Source organism: Ambystoma mexicanum, chromosome 6p (genome assembly GCF_040938575.1).
Source record: "Ambystoma mexicanum isolate Mex_15411 chromosome 6p, UKY_AmexF1_1, whole genome shotgun sequence".
In the NCBI taxonomy this organism is placed as follows: domain Eukaryota; kingdom Metazoa; phylum Chordata; class Amphibia; order Caudata; family Ambystomatidae; genus Ambystoma; species Ambystoma mexicanum.
The window spans coordinates 1,467,474,653-1,467,486,063 of NC_090935.1; positions in this window are offsets into that span (position 1 = coordinate 1,467,474,653).

Here is an 11,411-nt window from a genome sequence, read left to right on the forward strand (position 1 = left end):
GCGAGACTACACAGGGAAAGCGCGCAATGGGTCGGAAACCCGGGAGAGTTGGAGCGAGGCACCAGGAGGACAGTCAGGCCTCGGAGTTCCTCCTAAAATAAGGAAGTCGGCTCCAGAACTGAAGTCTGCACTACACGCAGATCCCTGTGCCTGCAGGGCGTGATTCCATGGCTGAAGGCAAGCCTTGTGGGAGGATGTAAATACTATCCACTGCATTATCAGTTCAGTGAAGCCAACTGCACTGCTGCAACAGGACCGAACTGAAAGTACTACTCTAGGATCTGGAGAAACCCCTCTCCATTCTGTTGATGCAAGGTGTCAGAATAAACACCTCTACCTCAATCCAGTGCCCTGTGTTCATTGGGGGCCACCACCGTATGTTTTGCAATACTTCTTGTTTTTTTGCATTTTAGACATTTTCCCTTGAAGATGGCCGGGGGCATTTGCAAAGCAAGCCACTTTGCGAAAGGGTGTGCACTGAGATGGAGCCATTGGCAACTATGAGTAATGAGCCGCATATGCAGATACACATCCCAAAAAGCATCGTGAATAGTTATGAGGGGGCGCTTGTGCGCCCTGTTGCATGGACCCCTTTGTTCTTCATCAGATTTGGTAAAATTGACGCAAGGCAAAGTTTTGCCCGAGTTAACATCACTTTACTTGCACACCACTGCGATTCAGCCAGATCATATATCTGACACTAAAACCAAATATAAAATGTGAACAGTATAAGAAGATCTCTGCACCTGGGGTTAATAAAATTCTGGAATACAGAGTTTGGAGAATGCTAGCCTAACCCCGATCTTGGATGGCAGAGTGCCCATAAACAGGGCAGAAGGCCAGGGAGTTCCATTATTCTGCCCCTTTTCTCCATTTTCTGACTTTCTGTCACCAAAATGCTGGCATTCGGTTATCCGGCATATTTCCGACATCATAAGCAAGCTCTACCCCCTTCTCAATCATGCATATCTCACCCAAACACGCCTTTTACAAGAACCACCCACGAGCAAATCGCCAGGTGAGGCTAATCCCAAATCAATCCTGTCACAGTGACATTCCACTGCAAACGGAGAATTCCTCTTTTGGGAACTTGCAAATACTATGTGAGCCTTGCCCAAGGCTTCTGTTTTGGGCCATCACTATTAGATATCTGCTGTGTCTTGCTTATAGCCGCTTTCCTCTTGTGCGCATGCCTTAGTATCAGCGGTGCTGTAAGGTGTAGGGTATCTGGTGAGGGCATGGGGGAAGCTAAGTTAGGGATGCTGGTGACAAGCAACTGATAGGTGGCCTGAGTGAAATATTCTTCAGGAACCCATCATGTGGTCATCATATTATCACATAATAGAATACAACTAGAGTCACAGGGTTAGCACATTCTGTCTGAACCCATTTATAGTTTCACACAACACAGACAGAAACTTTTTTATTAAGATATTACTTCTATATCTAAAGTCCCTACATATAACTAAATGTACCCACAAAAAATCGCACTATCCCTGTGTTGATGTTGTATCCCTAGCGTGCGCTGGTGTAACGCCTATTTAGGTTAGGGGATAGATAAGGTGCTCGCCCTACCCTCTCTCACTACTTTTCTGTCGTCTAAAAATCAGTGCACACTTTTGGAAGTGAATTCTCTTTTCTTTATTCATGTTGGAGTCCTTGTTGTCACGTGATCGCGTATATGTTTATGCGCGATTCCAAGATGGCTGCTGCCAGGTGGAAAGCGCAAGTAAAGGAGAGAGCGTTGTGTGAGAACCGCACGAGGTAAGCGGGGGCCTGGACATAGAACAGAAATGCCAAGCATAATTACACGTAAGAATGGAGTTAATATTAGAAAACCTTTACAAGATAGTGAGCTAGTTCTTAGAGAACAGGCTTCCAAGTGTTGTATCTTAAAATGAATCGGGAACATGGAGCTATAATATCCAACATAGAAATATTCACCAGTAGAGATTCTGTCTGTGTTGTGTGAAACATCATATTATCACAGCCTGTTCTAAACAGGGTCCTAAATTTTAATGCAGCAGTAAAGCATTTTACAACAAGCATATTAAATAAGGCGTGTGACCTGCGGCAAAAGATAACCCAGCACCAAAACAAGTGAACCAAATTCACAAATGGTATTTGTAACTTTTATGACAAACTGTTTGGTTAGTTTTCTTCAGGGACATTATCGGTAACAATTCTATACAACACTGGGCCTCATTCCGGGTTTGGAGCTAACGATGGAGTCATTAGCTCCATGGTTGCCTCCGAAACCGTCCCAAATCCGGCATGGTGAATGGAGTAATTACCGGTCCATTCCAGGGTTGGAGGGACCGGTAATTCCCCATTCACCTTTTGCCCTTCCCCATTCCCATTTCTGCCCCGTAGGGCTCAATGGGAATGGGGAAGGAGGTAATTACGGCACCGTAAATTACGGTACCGTAATTACCTCCGAAGTACCTTTGCGGGTCCCGTACTTTACTCCTGCTAAAAGCAAAAGGGACCTCGGAATACGGAGGTAAGGGATTACCGGCATTGGCACCCTTATCGTTGCCGGTAATTCCCTACCTCCAACCTCGGAATGACCCCCAGTGTCTTTTAAACTACACTGGGCCAGTAACTTAGATCCAATCTATCATCTGTACTGAGCAATAAGTTATCAAACTGGCCATCGTTGGCTTATAAAACGAGTCCATACTGCCCTGGGGAGGACCTTCTGGTACTGCCCTATTTTCCAGTTCGAGCATTTTTTTTTTATATTTAAAGTTGAATTCAGAAGGTGTACAGTAGGTGACATCCAGTTATAAAAACAACCAATCCAGTCCGGGACTAGTCCAGGAAGCATAATGTAAAAAGTCACAAACATCCAATCCAATATCCACTTTAATTTTTATTAAACATTTTTCATTAGGCAATACACTATATTCCAAACAAAAGCAGCAACAAAAATAAACCCTTTTATACCCATCCCACCTCCCGTTGCCCTCCTCCCGCACATGAGCTACCATGACCGAGAGTACAGTGGGACCTTAAGACTAGTAATTGAGTCCAAACTTTTAGCTTTATCTGGCGTTGCGAGCTCCATGTATCGTGCCTGTGGACTACATATAAGTGCTTTCTTCGACCCAGGAGACCAGTGGCTCTGAAAATACCTGACCCCACCATTCAGGCCCTCACATCCCTCAACACACAGAGCCCCTCTCGGACAAAAAAACTTTCTATTTTATCATTTGCAATCGCTGTCAACTTCTCATATGTAAAAATATCCCACAGTTTAGTTAACCATTCCTTATTGATTGGGGCGGTTTTGCTTTTCCATTTCTGGGGCAATGCTACCCTTCTGGCCCGTAACATGGCTTCCACAATTTATGGGAACCTCGAGGTTTTGGAATCAGACGATGGGATACCTAACAGAATCTCAAAGGGCTCTAACGTAGGAGACACACCAACCAGATCCTTGATCCAGCGCAAGACTTCTGCCCAGTAAACCTGAATGGATGGGCCCTCCGACCACATATGGTACCATGTTCCTCGATGTCCACACTCCCTTGGGCAGAATGCAGAAGATGCCACAAACATTTTGGAGAGCCTTACTGGGGGCAGGCGCCAAGAGTGAAGAATTTTAAAGCTGTGTTCCATCACCGACGTGTACAGGGAGCCAGCGAGCATTAACTTATAAACTTTTCCCTAGGTTCTGTCCAATATTTCTGCCCCAACCCTTGCCTCCCAGCATTGTCTAAAATTCTGCCTCCCCTCTAGGTCAGCCGTAACCAATACTCTATAAATCCTTGACTGCGCTCCCTTCCTTGTAATAGCTTCACAGATAGTTTTCTCAAAGGGGTTGAGGGCTCGGGAAATTTCAGCATTCCACTTGGTCTGTCAAGATACCCTTCAGGCACAGATACTCAAAGACAGACAAAGCGTTCATCCCCATGCCCTTGTCAGAACCACCTTGGATTATCAAATGGGTAGTTCTGCTCAGGCAGTTGAACTCTTCGTGTAGCCGAAGAGTTCTTTCTGCCAATGTACATCTCAGGAGTACGTAAGGACTGCCTGAGAGGTCTATTGACCCAAAGATGGAGTAACGCCACAGGATACCTCAGGCCTGTAAAGGAAAACACAGTTTAACCCACAAGGAGGAATCAACAGTGAATAAATGGCAACAAGAATATAGTATCAATACCTTCACCAGCAGGTAATTCCGTGATGACAAAAAGGTTTCTGTTTCCAACCAGGGTGGGCGTTATCCTGAGAGTAAGGACAACACAACAGATCAGGATACTGTGATAATTGTTACAAGGTTTTCAGTAATAAACAGTGTGGAATATCAAAGATCTTACCAATGTGGGAATGAATGATGCCGAACGTTGAAAAGATGAAACTATAATGATGGCAAAACATAGCAACTCCTCCTACCACCCGCCGACACAAGGACGCCTAATACAATCCAAGGCAGTCTCTAGTCCGAGTGTGAGAGTTCCAGATAAACCTGAGACCTGCCGGCACGAGGACGCCTAAAATGCTCCCTACGGCAGTCTCTAGTCCGCACCACAAATGCGATGTAATATCCCCAAGCGTAGGAACAAGAAGACACACGGTCCGTTGGGAGGTTTGATGCGATGATGTGCAGGCAAATTACAAAAAAGGAATCATGAGGCAAAAGCAGGTCGGGAGAGTTCCAGGTAAGTCTAGCAACGTGCGGGCAATATCCAAAACAGAATCACGAGGCAAGACAGGTCGGGCAAGTACCAGGTAAATTCAGCAACGTTTGAACAAAATAAGAAAGAATCGCGAGGCAGTAGGCAAGTCGAAAGGGTTCCAAAGTCGGCAATGGGAAACTTGTTTCATCAGAACAAGGACTAGACAAAGGGCAAAACGTGGAGTGTAGCAAGAGTCAAGAAACGACTTGAGAAACAAGAAATAACAAGTAGCAATGCTGCAGAATAACGAATTCAGAAGCAGCGAGGTGACTGCCAGCAGGACTAATGTAGTGAATACAGGTCATGTGACCTGCTCAGCACGGTCTAAGGTAACAGCACATGTGATCTGTAAAACACGGAACACCAGCATTTGCACGGCAACCCCCAATGTTCCCGGAAAGATCTGCAGCGCGTAGGAGTAGCGTTGTATGTCTTGTAAACAGATCGTTTCCATATGCTATAAGGAGTGCGTGGCCCAGATGGAAAGGATGGCATTCTCTGGCCGTGAGGGGAGACACCCGCATTCCTTAATCGCTGTGGTTTCCTGACATCCCTCTTATAAGGCCTCATACTCGATGAAGCTATTCCCTCCGAACAATTGGGCAACTCTCTCCAAACCCATGTCTGATCACTGCTGCATGTTGTGGAAGCCCTTGCTATCCAGGTCCAGCAGGGCGCCCCACAACGAACTCAGGGGCGAAGGCCAGGAAGAGAGGAGAGAGTTTGCTTTATTACATTTCCACAGGCCCCAGAGCACTGCCAAAGTGGGGCGAGTTCTAATGTGGGGCAGGATCTCCTTGGCATGTGTCCATAGAAGGTCTCTGACTTTTTTAGGATGAGTATGTGTGTCTTCAATGAATGTCCAATAAGTACCTATGTCATCCCTCAGGTGCTCCAACATTACCCGCAGCTGCGCTGCCTTATAATATAGTCTGAAGTCTGGGAGGCCGAAGCCCCCTAAGTCTCTGGGGAGGGTCAGAGCCTCATACTTAATTCTAGGCCTCTTCACATTCAATATGAACTGGTGCACCATACCCTGCAATTTCACGAAGAAGGTCTCTGGGAATGGCAAGGGGAGCACTGTGAATAAGTATAAGCACTGTGAATAAGTATAAGAGAGAGGGGACGATATTCATTTTCACAGATACCATTCAGCTAGGGTGAGGTGCCCCCAGCATAGAAGATCTGATCTTATTTTCTCTAGGATAGGAGTATAATTGACCTTGATTAATTTGTTCAAGTCTCTAGGGAGGTGAATACCCAGGTACTGGGAGGACGAGTTCTCGACCCTCATACCATCAACTGTCTTCCTACCTCTGGTCTCTCAGTCGTCTCCCCCCATGGGCATAACGCTTGATTTGGAGAGCTGCCAAAGGACTGTGTCTGGTTTAGTAGTTCTAGAAGAGATTGAGAGATTCGTCAGATATCAGAGAATATCATCAGCAAATAAGGAAAGCTTAAAGTCTACTTCCCCGCATTGAATTCCCGTAATCCCCTGGTTTAATCTAATGGCAATAGCTAGGGTCTCCATGACCAGAGCGTACAGCAAGGGGGAGATGGGACAGCCCTGCCTCGTCCCTCTAGTGAGCTACAGGGGGGAGGAGACACTGCCATTGACAGCCACTCTTGCCGTTGGACCGTTATATAGTGTTGCTATCCACTGCCTAAAGTTCTCACAGAGTCCCATCCTCTGCAAAACTTTACCCATGTACCGCCACTCGATGCGGTCAAAGGCCTTTTCTGAGTCTATGGATATCAGGTGTGCCCCCAGCACCCTATGTCTGGATTCATGCATAAAGTTTATGGTCTTCCTTATATTATCTGCTCCCTGCCTACCTGGGATAAATCCCACCTGATCCCAATGAACCAGCAAGGTCATTTGATGCGCCAGTCTGTTGGCCAACAGTTTTGTCATTATTTTAACATCAGATACTCAGCAGGGAGAAGGGTTTATAAGATTGGCACAGGGCAGGATCTTTCCCTTCCTTGGGTATCACTACAATTAGGGCCGCTAGCATGGACTGTGGAAGGAAGCCCGTCTCTAGGGCAGAGTTGAACAGCTTGGCCATGAACGGCGCCAGGGTGGAACGACATTTCTTATAGAAGGACACCATAAAACCATCTTCCCTGGGAGTGAACCCCCTTTCATACCACTAATTGTATCTATCACTTCCTGGGCAGTAATGGGTGCTTCCAGGGGTTCTGCCTTTTCCGGCGGGAGGCACGGAATCGGGAGAGAGTCAAGAAAACGGTCCACCTTGGACCCGTCTCCATTATATTCTGAGGTGTAAAGTGTCTCGTAGAATACTCAAAACTCCTCCGCTGTCTGCGGATCCTCAAGGAGCCTCACACCATCAAGCAAACAAATCACGTCCACCCTCCGGCTATTCCTCAGCCCCCTCAACCTCCATGCCAGTATCATGTTGGTCTTCTCCCCCTTTTCCATATATTTTTGTTTCAAGAAGGCTCATTTTCTCTCTATTTGGCTGACCAAGAGGGCTTTTTGTTTGGCTCTGTGCTCTTGCAGTTCGGCACATTTCCCTGGGAACATTTGGGATTTCAGTTTACTCCCACCACCTCCCCGGTTGAATAGTCTCAATTCTCAATTTTCTCTCTAAGGACCTTCTCCTCATGAGCCCTTTCTCCTTTTCTTCTTGATCCCATTCCTATTAGAACTCCCTTTTTCGTGGCCTTGAATGCCTCACAGACCCCCGCAGTCCCCACCTCCCTGTTGTCATTAATTTTTAAAAAGTCTTTAATCGCTATGAGGAGTGCGTGGGTTAACTTTTTGGCTCGTAGCAGCAGGTTGTTGCACGACCACGTAGTATTGTGCTGGGCCCTCGGGGGTACCCCAATTCGGACCCTCACCAGGTCATGATGTCACCATGGAATTATCTCAACCGCAAATTCGCTCACTTGCTCTAGCAGGGGGGAATCTACCACAATATAATCTATCCTCGAGAAAGTATCATGTACCTTCGAATAATATCTGAATAAGGGGTCCCGACCCTGTCGACCTCGTGTGGGTGTCTGACAATCCCAGCTCTGTGTTAACCTTCCGGAAGCGAGCGGAGGACCGCCGTTGTGCCATGGTTTCGGAGTAGGGGCCCTCTCGCTTTCTGTCACCCTTGGGGTGTCATCTATTATTAAGGAGCCCTCGGCAAAGGTCAGAATTTTTCCCCTAACCGATTCCCAATACTGGTCTTGGGCTTCATTTGGGCAGTAGTTAGAGACCAGCGTGAGCATAAATCTCCACCTTAACCACAACAAAACTGCCCCCTGGGTCTTTGAGCTGTGCCTTTGGTGTAAACGGTAGCCTATTGGATACAAGGAGGGCCACTGTTTTTTTGGTTGGGCCAGGCGCATGATGTACCTCCCTTATTGACCTGGCTTTCAAAGCCGGTTCCCTTCCCCTCAGCCAATGGGTCTCCCGTAGGAACATGAAGTGCAGTTGTAACCAATCGAATTCCCTTACAACTAGGGACCTTTTGTGAGGGGAATTAAAACCTCTTACGTTTAGTGAACCCAATGCCTGCGTGTGCCTTGTGTCATCCATTGGGGGGGCGCACAAATCTCATATACCCCTCAGGTTTGGGATCCCGGGGTGCACTCCCTCCAGGGCTTGGTCTCTTACCACTCTCTGAATGCATGGAAATTCCCCCCTGGACTGGATATTGGTAGCTTACAAAAGTTGAATCTTATGTTAAGCAACAAAAACATCCCCCAACTTACCCCCTAACCCCTAGGCGCCTGGATTACCTCCAACATTGATCTTGTCGCTGGACCAGGCCACCAACTCCTACCCCCCTGCGCCTGAATGAGACAAAGTACCACCTCTGAGCCCCCACAGTTAGCTTGACTATGACAAGAACACCACGTAAATCCCCCACACCCCAGATACAAGAAACTCAATAATGCTCCCACTTGGGAGAGCTAAACAGCACATAGGGACAGTGCCCCACCCTCAGGGTCACTGGCCGAGGTCTCAAGAAGCAGAAAAACAGAAACAGAAAGACAGCCTGTGCATCACTCTATCAACTTCGTTTGCTCTGCTTAATCAGGATCGGTACAAGTTCTTCTGAGTCTCCCAAGAGGCCTACAGAAACAATTCCTCTGTGTGCTCCCAAGTGGTCATCCTCAGCAGTCGTTGAGTGGCACGGACGCCGGATTCAATTTCTTAAACTTCCTGCGGCCACTGACGTGATGTCTGTCCACAAATCCATCCTGATTTAGTCAGCTCTCCACTTCGGATCACCGGAGCGTTGGCCCGAGCGGTTTCGCCCAACAGTTCTTGTGTCACTCTCTGTATGTCATCTTCTATGATTAGGCTGAATTTGTATCCCTCATGTTCGAAGGAGAGGGAGAATGGGAATCCCACCTGTAACAAACTCCTTTAGCATGTAGGCAGTTCGTTAGGGGCCCACACAGCCTCCTTCTTGTCAGGGTGAACGCTGAGAGGTCTTGGTAAATAGTTATTTGCGAGTTTCTACATTCGATCGGGCCACTCTTCCTTGCCAGCTCCAAAATCTTTGACTTCTCAGCGAAGTAGTGGAATCTTGCAAGAACAGATCTTGGTCCCCTGGAGCTCGCTCCTGCTCTGTGGGCTCTGTCGATGGTAGGTTCATTGGTGTTGTCCTCGTCGAAGAGCTTACTGACCACTGCATTAATGGCTTTCGTGATGTCGCATTGAGTTTCACCTTTGCGTTCCGGGAAGCCAAAGAACCTCAGGTTATTTTTTTTTTTTTGTAAAGTATTTTATTGGTTTTTTCAAGAAAGTGAGAAACATTACAAACTTACAAGTGTGGTAATAAAGAAACGATACAACAAAAAAAAAGTAACGTGAGAACAACCAAAACAACAGCAGTCTACATGTAGCGTTAATTATGAGATGTTTGGTGGCAAGTAAAAATTATAGTTCCGATGTTACAGGAAGCGAGGGGAACAGATTCGGGTAATTCCATCTCTGTATCAGTATAAAAATCGGGTGTTGTAGGACGCTACAGTCCCTCAGGGAGGCTTATAGTCTGCCTTGAAGCGCATGTCACTCAGGAGGGCTTTCCAGGAGTCCAGGGTTCCACTTGTGGCTTCTCCGCTGGTTGTGATCCCGTCCTGCCAGGCCCTGGTTTCAGCAGTCGTCCATCTCGCCAGTTCGCTCAGCCACCGAGCATGGCTGGGGCCCGCTGGAGTCTTCCAGGCCATCGCTATTGTTCTCTTGACCAAAATGCATGAGATGTCCATTAGTTTCACCAAATGTTTAAATTTGCCCGGTCTAGGATATATACCTAGTAGGCACTCTCCGGGCGTCCAGTCGTATCTTACCATGCCAGCTTCTGCGCAGGATTGTTTGGCTTTGAACCAGAGTGATTTCACTTTGATGCAGGACCAGAACATGTGGATCATGTCTGCCTTGTCATTTCCGCACCATGGGCACGTTGGGGGTATTTTCGGGTTGAATGAGGCAATCCTGTGGGGAGTCATATATGTCCGGTAAAGGACATTCAGCTGTATTTGTCCGAATCTGGAATTCCGGGACACTTTCTTGGGGTAGATCAGTGCTCTCTCCCATTCCTTGTCAGTAAGTGGTGATTCAAGATCTGCCTCCCATTTCGCCTTCAGTGCCTGACCTTTGGGGTTAGGCTTGTCTATGAGTCTGTTGTAAAGTCTGGAAACTGGTCTCCATCCATCTGAGAGGTCGTGCATTTCCTGCAGCAGTGGGTCTGGGGTGGGCTCTTCCGGGTAGCTGTTCCACTGCTTCTTAGCGATCTGTTTGATCCTGTGGTACCAGAGGAACTGGCCCTTGGATAGTCCTTCAATGTTCTGTAACGACTCGAAGTCCCTGAATTCCCCATCAGTGAACATGTCTCCCCATGTATATATGCCTGCTTCCTCCCATCTCCTGGTAGTGGGAAGTTCCGCCTCCGACTTGCACACATCCACCATTATGGGGTTATCCGGTGAGTACGGATGTTTCACTTGCCTTATGTGACAGGCCCTGGCCCATATCTGCCTGCCCAGCTTGACAATCAGCGGAGTTTTGGGAGGTAGCCGAGGGGGAAACCATAGAGTTTCTTTGGGGATTAAGTTTATGGAAGATTGCCTGAGTAGTTCCAGTTCGGCCGATGTGTCATCAGACAGCCACTTCGTAATGTGACTGAGCTGGGCCGCCAAGTAGTAAAGGTGAAGGTCTGGGAGTTTTATTCCGCCTTCCTTATGCGGGAGAGACAGCGTGGCCAGTGTGAGCTTGTGTCTGCTCGGACCCCACAAGAAGTCCTTGATGATGGCCTCTAGTGTCTTGAAGAAAGGCGGGCGAACGTAGTGGCAAATATTGGCAAAGAAGTACAGGAATCGAGGAAGGATTATCATTTTGGCAATCGCCGCTCTACCCACCATTGACAGTGGTAGCTTGGACCAAAATTTGATTGAACGCCGAAGGCCGGTGACTGCTGCTATAGTGTTATGTTCGTGTGTGAGTAGCGGGGTGTGACCCACATTGATTCCCAGGTACCGGAACTTGTCAGGTTGCCACTGTATTCCGATAGGCGGGAGGTCATCTACTGCAATGCCCCTCAGGCTAGCTAGGGGGAATGCAGTTGATTTGTGTCTGCTGAATCGTATCCCTGAGTACTTTGCATAATTGTCGAGAACTTCTAGCGTTGTGGGTGCGTTGAGCTCAGGGTTCCTCAAGTAGAGAAGTACATCATCCGCGTATAATGAAATTATGTTGTA